This window comes from Schistocerca piceifrons, unplaced genomic scaffold, assembly GCF_021461385.2.
Source record: "Schistocerca piceifrons isolate TAMUIC-IGC-003096 unplaced genomic scaffold, iqSchPice1.1 HiC_scaffold_1764, whole genome shotgun sequence".
In the NCBI taxonomy this organism is placed as follows: Eukaryota; Metazoa; Arthropoda; class Insecta; order Orthoptera; family Acrididae; genus Schistocerca; species Schistocerca piceifrons.
The window spans coordinates 199,649-215,828 of record NW_025727639.1 but is presented as its reverse complement, the minus strand read 5'-3'; the positions used below and the strand labels follow the sequence as shown (position 1 = coordinate 215,828).

At 46.9% G+C, this 16,180-nt stretch overlaps 6 non-coding genes across 6 annotated transcripts; all 6 read right to left on the bottom strand.

Annotated features, from left to right (window-relative positions):
* Positions 1-5,820: 5,820 nt before the first annotated feature.
* Trnal-caa lies at positions 5,821-5,936 on the bottom strand. The gene is made up of 2 exons: positions 5,899-5,936; positions 5,821-5,866 (listed from the first exon to the last, which is right to left on the bottom strand). It is a non-coding gene; the product is annotated as a tRNA-Leu (tRNA).
* Positions 5,937-6,637: 701 nt separating this feature from the next.
* On the bottom strand, positions 6,638-6,753 carry Trnal-caa. Its single transcript has 2 exons — positions 6,716-6,753; positions 6,638-6,683 (listed from the first exon to the last, which is right to left on the bottom strand). It is a non-coding gene; the product is annotated as a tRNA-Leu (tRNA).
* A 701-nt stretch (positions 6,754-7,454) lies between these two features.
* On the bottom strand, positions 7,455-7,570 carry Trnal-caa. Its single transcript has 2 exons — positions 7,533-7,570; positions 7,455-7,500 (listed from the first exon to the last, which is right to left on the bottom strand). It is a non-coding gene; the product is annotated as a tRNA-Leu (tRNA).
* Positions 7,571-8,272: 702 nt separating this feature from the next.
* On the bottom strand, positions 8,273-8,388 carry Trnal-caa. Its single transcript has 2 exons — positions 8,351-8,388; positions 8,273-8,318 (listed from the first exon to the last, which is right to left on the bottom strand). It is a non-coding gene; the product is annotated as a tRNA-Leu (tRNA).
* A 701-nt stretch (positions 8,389-9,089) lies between these two features.
* On the bottom strand, positions 9,090-9,205 carry Trnal-caa. The gene is made up of 2 exons: positions 9,168-9,205; positions 9,090-9,135 (listed from the first exon to the last, which is right to left on the bottom strand). It is a non-coding gene; the product is annotated as a tRNA-Leu (tRNA).
* Positions 9,206-16,052: 6,847 nt separating this feature from the next.
* Positions 16,053-16,168, bottom strand: Trnal-caa. Its single transcript has 2 exons — positions 16,131-16,168; positions 16,053-16,098 (listed from the first exon to the last, which is right to left on the bottom strand). It is a non-coding gene; the product is annotated as a tRNA-Leu (tRNA).
* Positions 16,169-16,180: the final 12 nt, after the last annotated feature.

Below are 16,180 nucleotides of genomic sequence, written 5' to 3'. Positions count from 1 at the left end.
CTGAAGTCAGGACACGAGGCAGAAGCAGTGGGGCCTCTTCGCGGCACTACAGGTGCTCCGCGTCCCATTTTTTTGAATACAATTTTAAGCATATTTCCAAAGTTCTTGCCATGATTCTTGTATTGAAGTGTTTTGTGAAATTCGATTGCCATATGCATTTTGAATGCGACAGGATCATCATCCCCAAGTTTGTTAAAGATATAACTAGAATAATTACCCAGTAACCAAACCACAGTATTATTTTTCGTCTGTGGGTAAAACTTAAAATCAGGTCGATAGTCATCGTCGCCTGGACAGTGGCGGGAACACTGCGAGTGATAAGTGCGACTTGTTGCTGAATCCAGTTCCAGTTGTGGAGACGTTCCCCACAGGTGCATCTGTGCAGCACGGTATCTGTGAGGTTGCAGTGAAGACAGAGGTCGGTAGCACTCAGCCCTATCCGATGGAGTCGCTCATTGGTACTTATGATATTATTGACTGCTTTGTACCACGCAGTACGAGCATCCGAACTCAAAACAGTGGAACCAACGTTTCGCCATACTGCATCCCATTGGACTCCACTATATTTGTTAACAATTGGATTCTGGCGTTCGTGATCCCTCCTTTCCGCCAAAATTGCTTTTGCCGTTAAAGACTGAGTTTGCCGTAACTGGTGACTAAGGTAGCTATACTCGAGATAATACTCTCTGATATGTTTAAGCCGGTAACAAATAGGTTGAACATTCAGCGGAGATTCAAGACTGTGTGGCCGGACAGCATGAAATAACTGTGCCGTAAGACCATGAGGTTCATCCTGTATGACTGCCGCCGTGCGTGACACGTACAGAGCCAGTGCTTTGCGCCGTATGTCAACCAATCCCATCCCTCCATGCGTTGGGTGTAGCGCTGCTGTTCGTGCAGATACACGAAAGATCTCGCCTTTCCATAGAAAATTCGTAACCTTTGACATGATATTTTGAGCCACTCCTGCAGGAATAGGAAGAACCTGCGCCGTGTAGAAGGCCTTAGATAAAACACACGTATTAATCAACGTAATTCTGTCAAATTGGTTCAGACTTCTGTGGTAGTTATCAAGTACTGCACCGTTGATTTTGTGAGCCACATCCCTCCAGTTCGCCGCCGTCATGTTTAATATTGACGCCTTCAACACTATCCCTAGAGCTTTAAGTTCACTGACGTGTGTGGCACATGAAATTTGAAGACGGTCAAGGCCTCGCAGATTTAAAAACTTGCATTTCTGTTCATTGATGTGTGCTCCAGACGCCTGACAGTAGGTCTTGAGGACAGCTTCAAGCGCAGTGACGTCAGACTCATCTCTGATAACAATCCCATCATCATCCGCATAGGCTCCTATTACGGACTTCACTCCTGAGATCGTTAAACCACTAAGCTTCACCTGCAGGTGCGTGAGGAGCGGCTCGAGCGAAATGACGAACAGCAACATCGACAAGGGGCTGCCCTGAGGGACACCTCTGTCTATTAGGAGCCGTTTCGTGAGTTGCGAATTTACCGAAATTTTTGCAGTGATGCCGATGGCCACATTTTTTATTATTGCGATCGCGGACGGTAAGAAGCCCAAGCGCCGCAGTGTCTCTAATAGGTACGTGTGATTGACAAGATCAAATGCCTTAAAAAAATCGAGAAAGAGCAGACCACATTTTACGTTGCTGGCGGCAGCGAGCGCAATAATATCCCTATAAAAGGCGACCGTTTGCAGTATAGTCCGCCGAAAAGCATATGTTTGCCGTTTGCAAAGCATGTTGGAAGTGAGCGGCAGAAGCCTCATCTTAACTGCACGAGCTACAATCTTGTAATCGGAATTCAGTAGTGATATCGGCCGAAGATTTGTTACAGATTTTCCAGCTCTGGTCTTAGGGAGGAGAACAATTTTACATTCTTTAAACTCTCCTGGAACAGACTGCCCCTGCAAGACCTCGTTCACCATGTCTGTGATCTTCGCTCCGAGTATGTGCCAGTACTTTTTATAAAATTCAATGGGAAGACCGTCAGGCCCAGGGGACTTGTTAGTAGGGGAACTGCAGATGATGTCGAAAACGTCTTCGTGACTGAAACCCGAAGAAAGACTTTCACTTTCGTCTGCAGTTATCCTCGAAGGAAGAACTTCAAGGAGTTGAGAAGCGCTGTCTGCATGGGGAGCGTTTGAAGTATAAGTCCTGACAAAGTAGCTGTAAAGTTCTCTGACGATATCGCGTTGATTTGTGACCGTCGTGCCATCTTCGAGTTTAAGTTCATCAATGAAAGCCCTCCTTCTATTCTTCGCGTGCTTGACAAGGTGATACAAGGCCACCGTTTCGTCTGCGCGTACTGATTTTACTTTGGATCGAACCTTAAGTCCTTCTAACTGCTCCCGTTTCAGACTGATTAATTTAGCTTTGATTCTCTGAATTTCCCCTATTCTAGGAGCCGTGGCATCCACTCTGTCATACAGATCTCTTAATACGGAGTAATAAAATTCCATTGTCCTGCGAATTCCAGTAGCCCGTTCAATACCAAAGGACATAAGAACCCTGCGCAGTTTGGGCTTCGCTTTATAGGTCCACCATGCCATAATGCTAGGGAAGGCAGGAAGAGTGCGGAGGCACTGCTCCCAAGCACGCCTGACGGCCTCCTCCAGGTCTGAGTCGGTTAATAATGTAAGTTGATATACGCAACCACGCCACTGTGGTCTGAGAAGCTGGTAGGAATAGTTTCTACATTTAATAAGTTAGTTGCTAAGGTTTCAGACACGTAAATCCTGTCGATCCTGCTACAGGAATTTCCAACGATGTGTGTGTACCTCACTAAAGTTGGGTACCGAGCTTCCCAGGTGTCCTTGAGTTTAAGATCATAAACAAGACGGTTGAAATCAGGTGAATAATTAAAATTCGGTGTCTGATCTTTTCTGGACAATACACAATTAAAATCACCTCCAATGATCAGCTGCGGAGGATTGTTCCGCAGTAAATAAATGATATCTTCCTTATAAAAGCGTGCTCTGTCAGCTCTACGAGTACTCCCGGAAGGCGCGTACAAATTAATAACAGTAACGCCAAAAATAGTGACACTCATTCCTCGACCGGATTCTAATCTTTCAATGTGGGCAAACGGAATACCTTCCCTAATTAAGACGGCAGTCCCCACGTTCGTTTCTGGGGAAGAATTGATTATTGCAACAAAACCGGTAAGGTTTATTTGCTGCAAGGCCACCTCTTGTAAAAGGGCGATGTCTGTATCCGACTCGTAAAGATATTGTTGTAGAGCACGCACCTTGTCGTCAGAACGGATCTTGTTAATATTTAACGTTGTTATTTTATATGCCTGTGACATACTGAGACCTATGCAGGAAGGGGGAGTAATTAATCATCGCCAACGGTCGGATCGTCATGCCATTCCATTTGTTTATCCGGTTGTAAAGCCAAGTCATGCTCGTTGTGTTTGCCCCCGGCATCTTTATTCTTAGTTTTCTTTCGGACAACGTTCACATTTGGTTGGATTCTGTTCCTGCGGCGCCCACTATGAGCCATCTCGGCAGACGGTGGCGTGGGCGGGTCGTGGGGAATGTCAACGGCCGACGACGGTCCCGACACTACGGCCGGAATCACTCGCGCCGTGTCCTCCGGCGGCAACCCAGCTGCGGAAGTACTTTCGCTGTCAACACGTTTGTTATCAAACTCCACATGAAGTGGTGTGTTGACATTTTCCGTCACCGACTGCTGTTTATGTTCGCGTTCCGTGTTAGGACAACATTCCTGTTGTGTTGCCGTGTTGCGAGCCGCCGCCGTTGGCAGTTCGGCATCCGCAGCTAGAGGCGTGGTCTGTTTACTATCACGACTGTCTACGCCGTGGTGAACCCCTGCCGCGACCTGCTGTTCACATGTCGGTCGGTCCACCGGAACCTGTTGCTGTGGTTGGTTGGAGGGCCGACCATCCGTCCCCTGCGACGCCGCGACAGCAGGTGAAATGTCACTATGTGACATGCCAGAGGAAATATCGTCTACTAGAACGGAACCTTTTAAGAACTTAGTATCAGATCTACGTTCCTGCGAGTCCTGTCTCTTTGATTCTGGTGTACTGTGGGCTTCGTCCTCAGAACTACTACCGTCACAAGTCCTACGCCGTTTGTTGGTAGCAGTGTCTCCGGTCGCAAGTGTCGGTTCGTCTGTACTTGTCCGAGGCAAGGTTGGAAATTCCTCAATGCGCACGACTTCCGGTTCATGCAACGCAGTTACACCCCCGGCTGTAGCACTTTCCGCCGCTTGATTATCGGTAATAATCTCCGCGAGCGTTAGCCGTTTCCGTTGCTGTAAGGAATTTTTTAAGACGAAAACCCGTTTAGGACAATCTTGACGCATGTGGCCACTCTCATTGCAGATGTGACACGTCAAAGTTTGACCAGAGTACGTAACTTGAACCCTGTAATCGCAAACCATAATATGGGAAGGAATATTGACTTTCACATGCATATCTACTGACCGAACACCACTGAAACACTGCAAGCGATGTTGGCTAGACCAGCGTTCATTTCGAATCTGTTTGACATCCCCATACTTGCTTAACACATCTTTTAAATAACAATTTTCAACTTCCGGGGGCAGATTAAAAATACGTACATTTTTATATTCGACGTCGGCATTAGTAACGGTGACGGTACTTACAGAGTTATCCCGATGCCGGAATTCAACTCGCCCGCCATGCTTCATGAGTATCTTATCCAGCAACACAGGGTTCAGCAATTTGACAAAAAAACAATATTGCTCCATGTCGTAATATGCAGTGTGCACCTGATCAGAATTGATACCAATAACGTCCACTATCCAGTCATGAATTTCCAGCGACGTCGGTTGTACGGGACGGGTTGACTTTTCAAATTCAAAGCGGAGGGTACTTTTCCTGAGAAATAACCTGGCCATATCAGAAATTAAGAAGCGGTCTAGGCCGCTAAATAATAACAACGAAAACGGTTAGAAACTCCAAAACAATTAACGGAAAATGTCACTGCACTTAGAACAGAAAGTAAACACAAAACAAATATCACAACTCGCAAACTCTCCGGTTAACAGCGCTCTCAGCACGTCCGTGTAGCTCCGTGTCTCAACCGCGACTCTCGGCCATCCTGACAATTGATTTGATGCTCCTCGTTTGTTCTATTAGAGAACTTACAGTTGATGTAATTGTCGCATCCACGTTGCCACAGTACACCGGCATGAGTTCTACACCCGTTACACGTTCGCCAGGTGCAGCCGCACAAATATAGCGCAGAATGTACCACCAAAAGAGTTTCTCAAATCCGTATAATCACGGCACTCAATACATTTTGTTCGAAACTAAGTCGTCTGTTACAGACATCAGAGATTAGACAGAATGCAGAGGTCTATCTGTCGAATAATATCTCAAGTTTTGGTCACGTTGTAATCTCCATAAAGTAATATTTTGAGTATATGAATTTATTTCGAGCTCTCTGTATTTCATCAGCGACTGTTATTGTACAGAGGATGTACTGGTCAGCCTGCACTGTTTCCTCACACTGTCGTTAGCACTCTGCATCTCCAGACAAGAGTCGTTTTCATACCACAAGTGTCCCTTTTGACGTGTTTGCGGCTGTGGCGCGGAAGTAACCTCACGAGGGAACGTCGTATTTACAACCAACACTCTCTGTTTGTAGTTCACACTACCGAAGAAACAGTTTGGTTGCCGTAGGTGCGCTTGTGTTTGATACAAATTTTTGGTTTCACTTAGGAGAACACGGCCAGAATCGTGCTGTTGCACTTTACAAAGGATCTCAATGATACACAGGGTGCTCCAGAGAAGCGACAAAATCTGTGTCAGGAGTGGGATTCGAACCCACGCCCTCATTCGAGGACCAGAAGGCTCTAGCTGCTACTGCAGCCAAGGTTTTTCCTTGAGTCTGGCGCCTTAGACCGCTCGGCCATCCTGACACTTGAGTTGATGCTCCTCGTTTGCTCCATTAGAGAACTTACAGTTGATGTAATTGTCGCATCCACGTTGCCACAGTACACCGGCATGAGTTCTGCACCCGTTACACGTTCGCCAGGTGCAGCCGCACAAATATAGCGCAGAATGTACCACCAAAAGAGTTTCTCAAATCCGTATAATCACGGCACTCAATACATTTTGTTCGAAACTAAGTCGTCTGTTACAGACATCAGAGATTAGACAGAATGCAGAGGTCTATCTGTCGAATAATATCTCAAGTTTTGGTCACGTTGTAATCTCCATAAAGTAATATTTTGAGTATATGAATTTATTTCGAGCTCTCTGTATTTCATCAGCGACTGTTATTGTACAGAGGATGTACTGGTCAGCCTGCACTGTTTCCTCACACTGTCGTTAGCACTCTGCATCTCCAGACAAGAGTCGTTTTCATACCACAAGTGTCCCTTTTGACGTGTTTGCGGCTGTGGCGCGGAAGTAACCTCACGAGGGAACGTCGTATTTACAACCAACACTCTCTGTTTGTAGCTCACACTACCGAAGAAACAGTTTGGTTGCCGTAGGTGCGCTTGTGTTTGATAAAAATTTTTGGTTTCACTTCGGAGAACACGCCAGAATCGTGCTGTTGCACTTTACAAAGGATCTCAATGATACACAGTGTGCTCCAGAGAAGCGACGAAATCTGTGTCAGGAGTGGGATTCGAACCCACGCCCTCATTCGAGGACCAGAAGGCTCTAGCTGCTACTGCAGCCAAGGTTTTTCCTTGAGTCTGGCGCCTTAGACCGCTCGGCCATCCTGACACTTGAGTTGATGCTCCTCGTTTGCTCCATTAGAGAACTTACAGTTGATGTAATTGTCGCATCCACGTTGCCACAGTACACCGGCATGAGTTCTGCACCCGTTACACGTTCGCCAGGTGCAGCCGCACAAATATAGCGCAGAATGTACCACCAAAAGAGTTTCTCAAATCCGTATAATCACGGCACTCAATACATTTTGTTCGAAACTAAGTCGTCTGTTACAGACATCAGAGATTAGACAGAATGCAGAGGTCTATCTGTCGAATAATATCTCAAGTTTTGGTCACGTTGTAATCTCCATAAAGTAATATTTTGAGTATATGAATTTATTTCGAGCTCTCTGTATTTCATCAGCGACTGTTATTGTACAGAGGATGTACTGGTCAGCCTGCACTGTTTCCTCACACTGTCGTTAGCACTCTGCATCTCCAGACAAGAGTCGTTTTCATACCACAAGTGTCCCTTTTGACGTGTTTGCGGCTGTGGCGCGGAAGTAACCTCACGAGGGAACGTCGTATTTACAACCAACACTCTCTATTTGTAGCTCACACTACCGAAGAAACAGTTTGGTTGCCGTAGGTGCGCTTGTGTTTGATACAAATTTTTGGTTTCACTTCGGAGAACACGCCAGAATCGTGCTGTTGCACTTTACAAAGGATCTCAATGATACACAGGGTGCTCCAGAGAAGCGACGAAATCTGTGTCAGGAGTGGGATTCGAACCCACGCCCTCATTCGAGGACCAGAAGGCTCTAGCGGCTACTGCAGCCAAGGTTTTTCCTTGAGTCTGGCGCCTTAGACCGCTCGGCCATCCTGACACTTGATTTGATGCTCCTCGTTTGTTCTATTAGAGAACTTACAGTTGATGTAATTGTCGCATCCACGTTGCCACAGTACACCGGCATGAGTTCTGCACCCGTTACACGTTCGCCAGGTGCAGCCGCACAAATATAGCGCAGAATGTACCACCAAAAGAGTTTCTCAAATCCGTATAATCACGGCACTCAATACATTTTGTTCGAAACTAAGTCGTCTGTTACAGACATCAGAGATTAGACAGAATGCAGAGGTCTATCTGTCGAATAATATCTCAAGTTTTGGTCACGTTGTAATCTCCATAAAGTAATATTTTGAGTAAATGAATTTATTTCGAGCTCTCTGTATTTCATCAGCGACTGTTATTGTACAGAGGATGTACTGGTCAGCCTGCACTGTTTCCTCACACTGTCGTTAGCACTCTGCATCTCCAGACAAGAGTCGTTTTCATACCACAAGTGTCCCTTTTGACGTGTTTGCGGCTGTGGCGCGGAAGTAACCTCACGAGGGAACGTCGTATTTACAACCAACACTCTCTGTTTGTAGCTCACACTACCGAAGAAACAGTTTGGTTGCCGTAGGTGCGCTTGTGTTTGATACAAATTTTTGGTTTCACTTAGGAGAACACGGCCAGAATCGTGCTGATGCACTTTACAAAGGATCTCAATGATACACAGGGTGCTCCAGAGAAGCGACAAAATCTGTGTCAGGAGTGGGATTCGAACCCACGCCCTCATTCGAGGACCAGAAGGCTCTAGCTGCTACTGCAGCCAAGGTTTTTCCTTGCGTCTGGCGCCTTAGACCGCTCGGCCATCCTGACACTTGATTTGATGATCCTCGTTTGTTCTATTAGAGAACTTACAGTTGATGTAATTGTCGCATCCACGTTGCCACAGTACACCGGCATGAGTTCTGCACCCGTTACACGTTCGCCAGGTGCAGCCGCACAAATATAGCGCAGAATGTACCACCAAAAGAGTTTCTCAAATCCGTATAATCACGGCACTCAATACATTTTGTTCGAAACTAAGTCGTCTGTTACAGACATCAGAGATTAGACAGAATGCAGAGGTCTATCTGTCGAATAATATCTCAAGTTTTGGTCACGTTGTAATCTCCATAAAGTAATATTTTGAGTATATGAATTTATTTCGAGCTCTCTGTATTTCATCAGCGACTGTTATTGTACAGAGGATGTACTGGTCAACCTGCACTGTTTCCTCACACTGTCGTTAGCACTCTGCATCTCCAGACAAGAGTCGTTTTCATACCACAAGTGTCCCTTTTGACGTGTTTGCGGCTGTGGCGCGGAAGTAACCTCACGAGGGAACGTCGTATTTACAACCAACACACTCTGTTTGTAGCTCACACTACCGAAGAAACAGTTTGGTTGCCGTAGGTGCGCTTGTGTTTGATACAAATTTTTGGTTTCACTTCGGAGATCACGCCAGAATCGTGCTGTTGCACTTTACAAAGGATCTCAATGATACACAGGGTGCTCCAGAGAAGCGACGAAATCTGTGTCAGGAGTGGGATTCGAACCCACGCCCTCATTCGAGGACCAGAAGGCTCTAGCTGCTACTGCAGCCAAGGTTTTTCCTTGAGTCTGGCGCCTTAGACCGCTCGGCCATCCTGACACTTGATTTGATGCTCCTCGTTTGTTCTATTAGAGAACTTACAGTTGATGTAATTGTCGCATCCACGTTGCCACAGTACACCGGCATGAGTTCTGCACCCGTTACACGTTCGCCAGGTGCAGCCGCACAAATATAGCGCAGAATGTACCACCAAAAGAGTTTCTCAAATCCGTATAATCACGGCACTCAATACATTTTGTTCGAAACTAAGTCGTCTGTTACAGACATCAGAGATTAGACAGAATGCAGAGGTCTATCTGTCGAATAATATCTCAAGTTTTGGTCACGTTGTAATCTCCATAAAGTAATATTTTGAGTATATGAATTTATTTCGAGCTCTCTGTATTTCATCAGCGACTGTTATTGTACAGAGGATGTACTGGTCAGCCTGCACTGTTTCCTCACACTGTCGTTAGCACTCTGCATCTCCAGACAAGAGTCGTTTTCATACCACAAGTGTCCCTTTTGACGTGTTTGCGGCTGTGGCGCGGAAGTAACCTCACGAGGGAACGTCGTATTTACAACCAACACTCTCTGTTTGTAGCTCACACTACCGAAGAAACAGTTTGGTTGCCGTAGGTGCGCTTGTGTTTGATACAAATTTTTGGTTTCACTTAGGAGAACACGGCCAGAATCGTGCTGTTGCACTTTACAAAGGATCTCAATGATACACAGGGTGCTCCAGAGAAGCGACAAAATCTGTGTCAGGAGTGGGATTCGAACCCACGCCCTCATTCGAGGACCAGAAGGCTCTAGCTGCTACTGCAGCCAAGGCCTTTCCTTGAGTCTGGCGCCTTAGACCGCTTTTTTTTTTTTTTTTTTATACCTTAGGTTAAAAGCGTAATGCTCTACCGACTTTTTTTGTTTCTTTCTTTTTTTTTAAGATTTTTGCACCCAAAGCAGGAATCATACCCTCTTTTGTTTCCGAATGGCACCTGTACAAGGGCGTCATACTATCCCCTACTGCCTCGGTTCTTGGTTTCTCGGTTGTTGTTCTTGTGCGCCCTAAAGGTCCACGAAAACTTTAGTCCTGGTGTAGAGAAGAAACTTACGTAAAGGCGGCAAATCCAGAAACAGTATAAAAGAAAATGGCTCACACAGGTGACCTTAGCCAACACCCTCTCTTTCAAATGTCAGGCTAAGCATATTGGCAAAATCATCTCGGAAGCCTGGCAATCGCAAGCGCTGCCAGTAAGCAGTAAGCATGTACTGCCGAAACGCTAGGTGTCCATCCTCTTCATGACAACTGTTGACAAAATGTACGAAATGGCCAATCAACCACATGACGGTATGGAGCTTCGTTCGCGGAAAAAAGGAAGAATCAGGCCGGACGATGATGTCAATAGTATAAGCGGCTTCAGCAGACCTAGTGACAAAAGCAAGTTGTTTCCTGAGCCAACGCCAATTAGCAAGGTGCCCACAGCAGGTGAATCGATGTTCAAGGGTATCCAGGAGACCACACCGAGTACAGGTGTCCGTGTCAGAAAGACCAATACGGTGCAGTCGTACATTGGTGGGAACCAAATTATTTATTACCCTATACCACGTGGACGCCACGGCCATAGAGTGGATCGGCAGACTAACATTCTTCCAGACGTTCCTCCAGGACACAGATGGAGACGCCAGTTCTATTGGATTGGGACCGGCCAGCCCCTCCCAGCGGGCAATCAAGCCCTTGGTCGTTGGCACCGGTCGCCGCAAGAAGACGTCACCGAGGTAACTCACCGCAATGTAAAATTCCCGAATGTGTTTCAACTTAAAATTTAGGCGTCCGACATCGACAGGTGGAGCAAGGCTCGCCGGACGCACAACAGTAAAAAGCCTGGATGTAATTGAAGTCACTTCTTGCGTAACAATTAGAGTCGTTCGGCGGACGTACAAAGCAGATGTCTTGCGAGCAATGTCAGAGAGGCCCAAGCCTCCGGAGAGACGCGGTTTCGTCATTACCTCGTAACGTAACTTGAATAGATGGCCCTTCCATATAAACCTGCTAGACAATTGGCGCAACCTTTTCGCCACCATCATGGGAAGTGGGAACAGCTGAGCAACATAATAAGCTTTACATAGAACGTAGGTGTCTAAAATTCTGACTTTGTGCAAAATGGTAGCAGAGCGCTGCTCATGGACCATCAGAGCCCCCTGTATCTTTTCGGTGACAGATTTCCAATTGAGAGCCGCCATTTTTAGAGGACACCGATCAATGATAATCCCCAAGGACGTATGGCGATCGACAAAAGTGGCCCAAGGGACGTCAGCATCGCGAAATCCTCGAATATCAAGGAACTTACATTTACCCTGATTGAGACGCGCTCCAGAGACACGACAGTATGCATCAACTGCCCCTTTCAACAACGGGATATCATCACGTTGACGGAGGAGAACAACGACCTCATCCGCATATGCCTTAACAGAGAGCTTCCCACCAGAGAGGGACATACCCTGAAGCTTGAGAGCAATAGTCCGAAGCAGCGGTTCCAGGGACAATACGAATAAAGACATAGAGAGCGGACTACCCTGAGGCACTCCGCGGCGGATAGCAATGGGCGGCGTCAGCTGCCCATTGACTGACACCCGAGCTGTTATTCCCCTATACAAATTGCCAAGAACACCACGTGATGAAGCGTTAAAACCTATTGTACCTAAAACACGATCTAAAAACACATGACTGACGTGATCAAAAGCCTTATAAAAATCAAGGAAGGCAAAAGCACAATGTACGTTTGTAACCGCCGCAACCGAGACAACATCCCGATATTCGGCTACTGGTGTCAGAATAGATCTATCATGAAAACAACATTGATGTGCACCAATCACACCCCGAAGCAGAGAAGACAACCGGCTATTGAGCGCTCTAGCAGCTGTCTTATAGTCAAAATTCAGCAATGTGAGCGGACGAAGATTGGCAGCAGATAAACGACCAGAGGACTTCGGGATTAAAACAATTTTCCCTACTTTAAAATCGGCAGGCACATCCATCCCCCTGACAATCTCATTTAAAATCTGCGTAAAAATGCCACCCAAAAGAAGCCAAAAACGGAGATAAAATTCTTTAGGCAGGCCGTCTGGACCCGGCGATTTACCGGACGGAGAGCGAGCAATAAAATCGAAAACATCATCTACCTGGAACTCCCGGAGAAATTCGCCGTTCGCGTCAGGCGCGATCGTCGCAGATTGATCCCCAAAGACATCATCCGAAAGAGACTCACCAGAATCATCGGCAGAATATAGACTAGTGTAATTCTGATGAAGAGCACGAACCATTTCCTCCTGTGCAATAAGCTGTCGTCCACCATCCACCGTAAGAGAAGAGATGAAGGAGCGACGACGACGAGTCTGATGCCGTAGCAGGTGGTACAAGGATGTCAGCTCACCTTCAACAAGAGAGTGAGGTTTCGACTTAACTCGCAGACCATCCATCTGTCGTCGTTTAAGGCTCAAGAGCTTGGCTTTAATACGACGAACATCATGGATCCGCAGAGGAGAGGTACCCGCCGCGTCATATAGTTCACGCAGGACAGAGTAGTAAAATTCATACGTGTTCTTAAAATCACGCGCCCTTGCAGCACAGTAAAAAATCAAAGTCTGACGAATCTTGGGCTTGGCAAATGCAGTTCACCAAACCAGCAAGGAGGGGTATCGCGGGACAGAGCGAAGACATCGCTCCCACACGCCACTTATAACATCATCCATAGCACTGTCGGCAAGGTGGGAAACATTTAACATCCACTGGGAACGATAAAGTTTTGCAGGTTGGTGACTAAGATTTACAGTTGCAGTAAAAGCACAATGGTCAGAAAAACTAGTAGGAATAACATCGACAGAAAGAATTTTATCACATAAAAAATCAGATAAATAGAATCTGTCGAGTCTACTGCATGAGGACGCGGTAAAAAACGTATATTTCACCAGGGTTGGATATTTGTGTTCCCAAACATCAAACAGATGCATCGTACGAACTAAGTCATGTAAATCACGGCAATAATTAAAATTGGGGGACTGGTCTTCAGGGCGTAAAACACAATTAAAATCGCCTCCGAGCAGGAGACTCCGAGGACTCTGGCGCAAAAGATAAATAAGCTCTTCTTTATAAAAGCGCGATCGAGCCACAGTGTGACCCGAACCAGAGGGGGCATACAAAACAACGAGGCGGAGATCAAAAAGACGACAACCAATCCCACGGCCAGAGTCAAGGAATTCAATGTCAGTAATAGGAATGCCCTCTCGAAAGAAAAGAGCAGTTCCTGTTGAATATTCCGGCGCGACATTAAAAACAGTTTGAAATCCAGGTAGAGAGAGATCAGAAAACAACACTTCCTGCAAAAACACTACGTCCGCACAGGCGTCGTAAATAAACTGCCGCAAAGAGGCAATGCGAACGTCGGACTCAATACGGTTAACATTTAAGGTAAGAAAGGTGTATGCTTGAACCATAGAGAGAAAAGCGAGAAAACAAATCACCTACACCGACGCACCAGCGTCACAGTCCATAGCAGGGGTGACGGAGGCATCCGAGGGTGGGGGACTGCTACCCCGTTCCGCGGTTCCCTTACGTTTCGGTTTTTTACGAACAGCATTAACGTTCGGCTGAACGCGTAACTTGCGTCGGCTGACGGGCAAGGAAGCTTCAGCCGCCGGTGACGTAGGAGTGTCAAGTTCTGTATCCGACACCACCCGCGCCGGTCCACATGCGGGATCCGGGGTCGCGGGGGAAACATCCGACAAAACGGAATGGTCAACACCTGCACTAGCTTCCGGCAAACATGGACTGCACGGAGGCGAAACGTGAGCAGGAAGGTCCGAGGCCGCAGAGTTGGAAGGAAGCGGAGCAGCTCCGCTGGCAGAGGTATGGGGCAGCGAAGCAGGAAGTTGTCGCGGCTCCACTTGTTGTGACATCGAAGTCGGTTCGGAAGACGGCGCCAACAGGCCCGACCGACGACCCGACTCGAGAGAAGCTGCGTCGGAGGCCGGAGGGGCGCCAGCAGCCGCCACCGGAACCGCTACCTCAGGAGGGCAGGGAGCAGCTACAGTACACAGTGGCTCGGAGGATGCCGGTCGCTCGGACTGGGGCATCTCAGGGAGATCCTCATCCGTACTATTTCCATCGTGTGGGCGACGCCTCTTATTATTCAAAAGTGGCACACCCACCTGAGGGACAGACGGAACAACATCAGATTTAGCACGCAAAGGAGGAAATTCTGTGTCAGGGGTGCGCAAAACCTGTGCCGGGGCGCTACTACCACTGAACTGTGCTACACCAAGAGCAGAACCACCTGCAACGAGGTCAGCGACCGTTAACTTGCGACGCTGTTCGAGAGAATTTTTTAAAACAAAAACTCTCCGCGGACAGTCGGTACGCACGTGACCACTTTCATTGCACAAAAAACAGGTGCCAACCTGACCACTATATGTTACATGGACACGATATCCACCGATCTGCAGGTGAGATGGAATATTCTGCTTAACGTGCATTTCGACTGAACGAATACCACTGTAACATTGCAGGCAATGTTGGCTTGACCAGCGTTCAAGGCGAATGCTCTTTACATCACCATACTTCTGTAGACCCTCCTTAAGATAGACATTATCCACCTCCGGTGGAAGGTTGTAAACACGAACACTGGTGTACGTAATGGAAGCATTGGAAAGCAGCACGGTACTTACAGAATCATCCCGATGCCGAAAGAGAACTTGATGACCGTATTTAGAAAGAATTTTATCAACCTGAAGTGGGTCCATAAACTTAACAAAGAAAACATACAGTTCGGTATCAAAATAAGCAGTGTGCACCTGATCCGAATGAACACCAAAGGTATCTACCAACCAATCATGAATCTCAAGAGAACTAGGTTGCACATGGCGGGTTGACTTGTCAAAACCAAAACTAACTGTAGCCTGACGAGGAATAACCTGGGACGACATTTTAAAAATATGCGGTCGAAACCGCTACACAAAAAACACTGAAATAAGGACAGAAAAGTAACACAAGGTACGAAACAACGACGGAGAAACACTCACAGAAGTTGCAACACAACACGTAAACAAAAACGATAGTCCACTATACGTAACGCTACGGCGGAGCGGAAGACTAGGCACGTCCACACTGCACGGCGTCTAAAGCGGAATTGGACCGCTCGGCCATCCTGACACTTGATTTGATGCTCCTCGTTTGTTCTATTAGAGAACTTACAGTTGATGTAATTGTCGCATCCACGTTGCCACAGTACACCGGCATGAGTTCTGCACCCGTTACACGTTCGCCAGGTGCAGCCGCACAAATATAGCGCAGAATGTACCACCAAAAGAGTTTCTCAAATCCGTATAATCACGGCACTCAATACATTTTGTTCGAAACTAAGTCGTCTGTTACAGACATCAGAGATTAGACAGAATGCAGAGGTCTATCTGTCGAATAATATCTCAAGTTTTGGTCGCGTTGTAATCTCCATAAAGTAATATTTTGAGTATATGAATTTATTTCGAGCTCTCTGTATTTCATCAGCGACTGTTATTGTACAGAGGATGTACTGGTCAGCCTGCACTGTTTCCTCACACTGTCGTTAGCACTCTGCATCTCCAGACAAGAGTCGTTTTCATACCATAAGCGTCCCTTTTGACGTGTTTGCGGCTGTGGCGCGGAAGTAACCTCACGAGGGAACGTCGTATTTACAACCAACACTCTCTGTTTGTAGCTCACACTACCGAAGAAACAGTTTGGTTGCCGTAGATGCGCTTGTGTTTGATACAAATTTTTGGTTTCACTTAGGAGAACACGGCCAGAATGGTGCTGTTGCACTTTACAAAGGATCTCAATGATACACAGGGTGCTCCAGAGAAGCGACAAAATCTGTGTCAGGAGTGGGATTCGAACCCACGCCCTCATTCGAGGACCAGAAGGCTCTAGCTGCTACTGCAGCCAAGGCCTTTCCTTGAGTCTGGCGCCTTAGACCGCTCGGCCATCCTGACACTTGAGTTGAT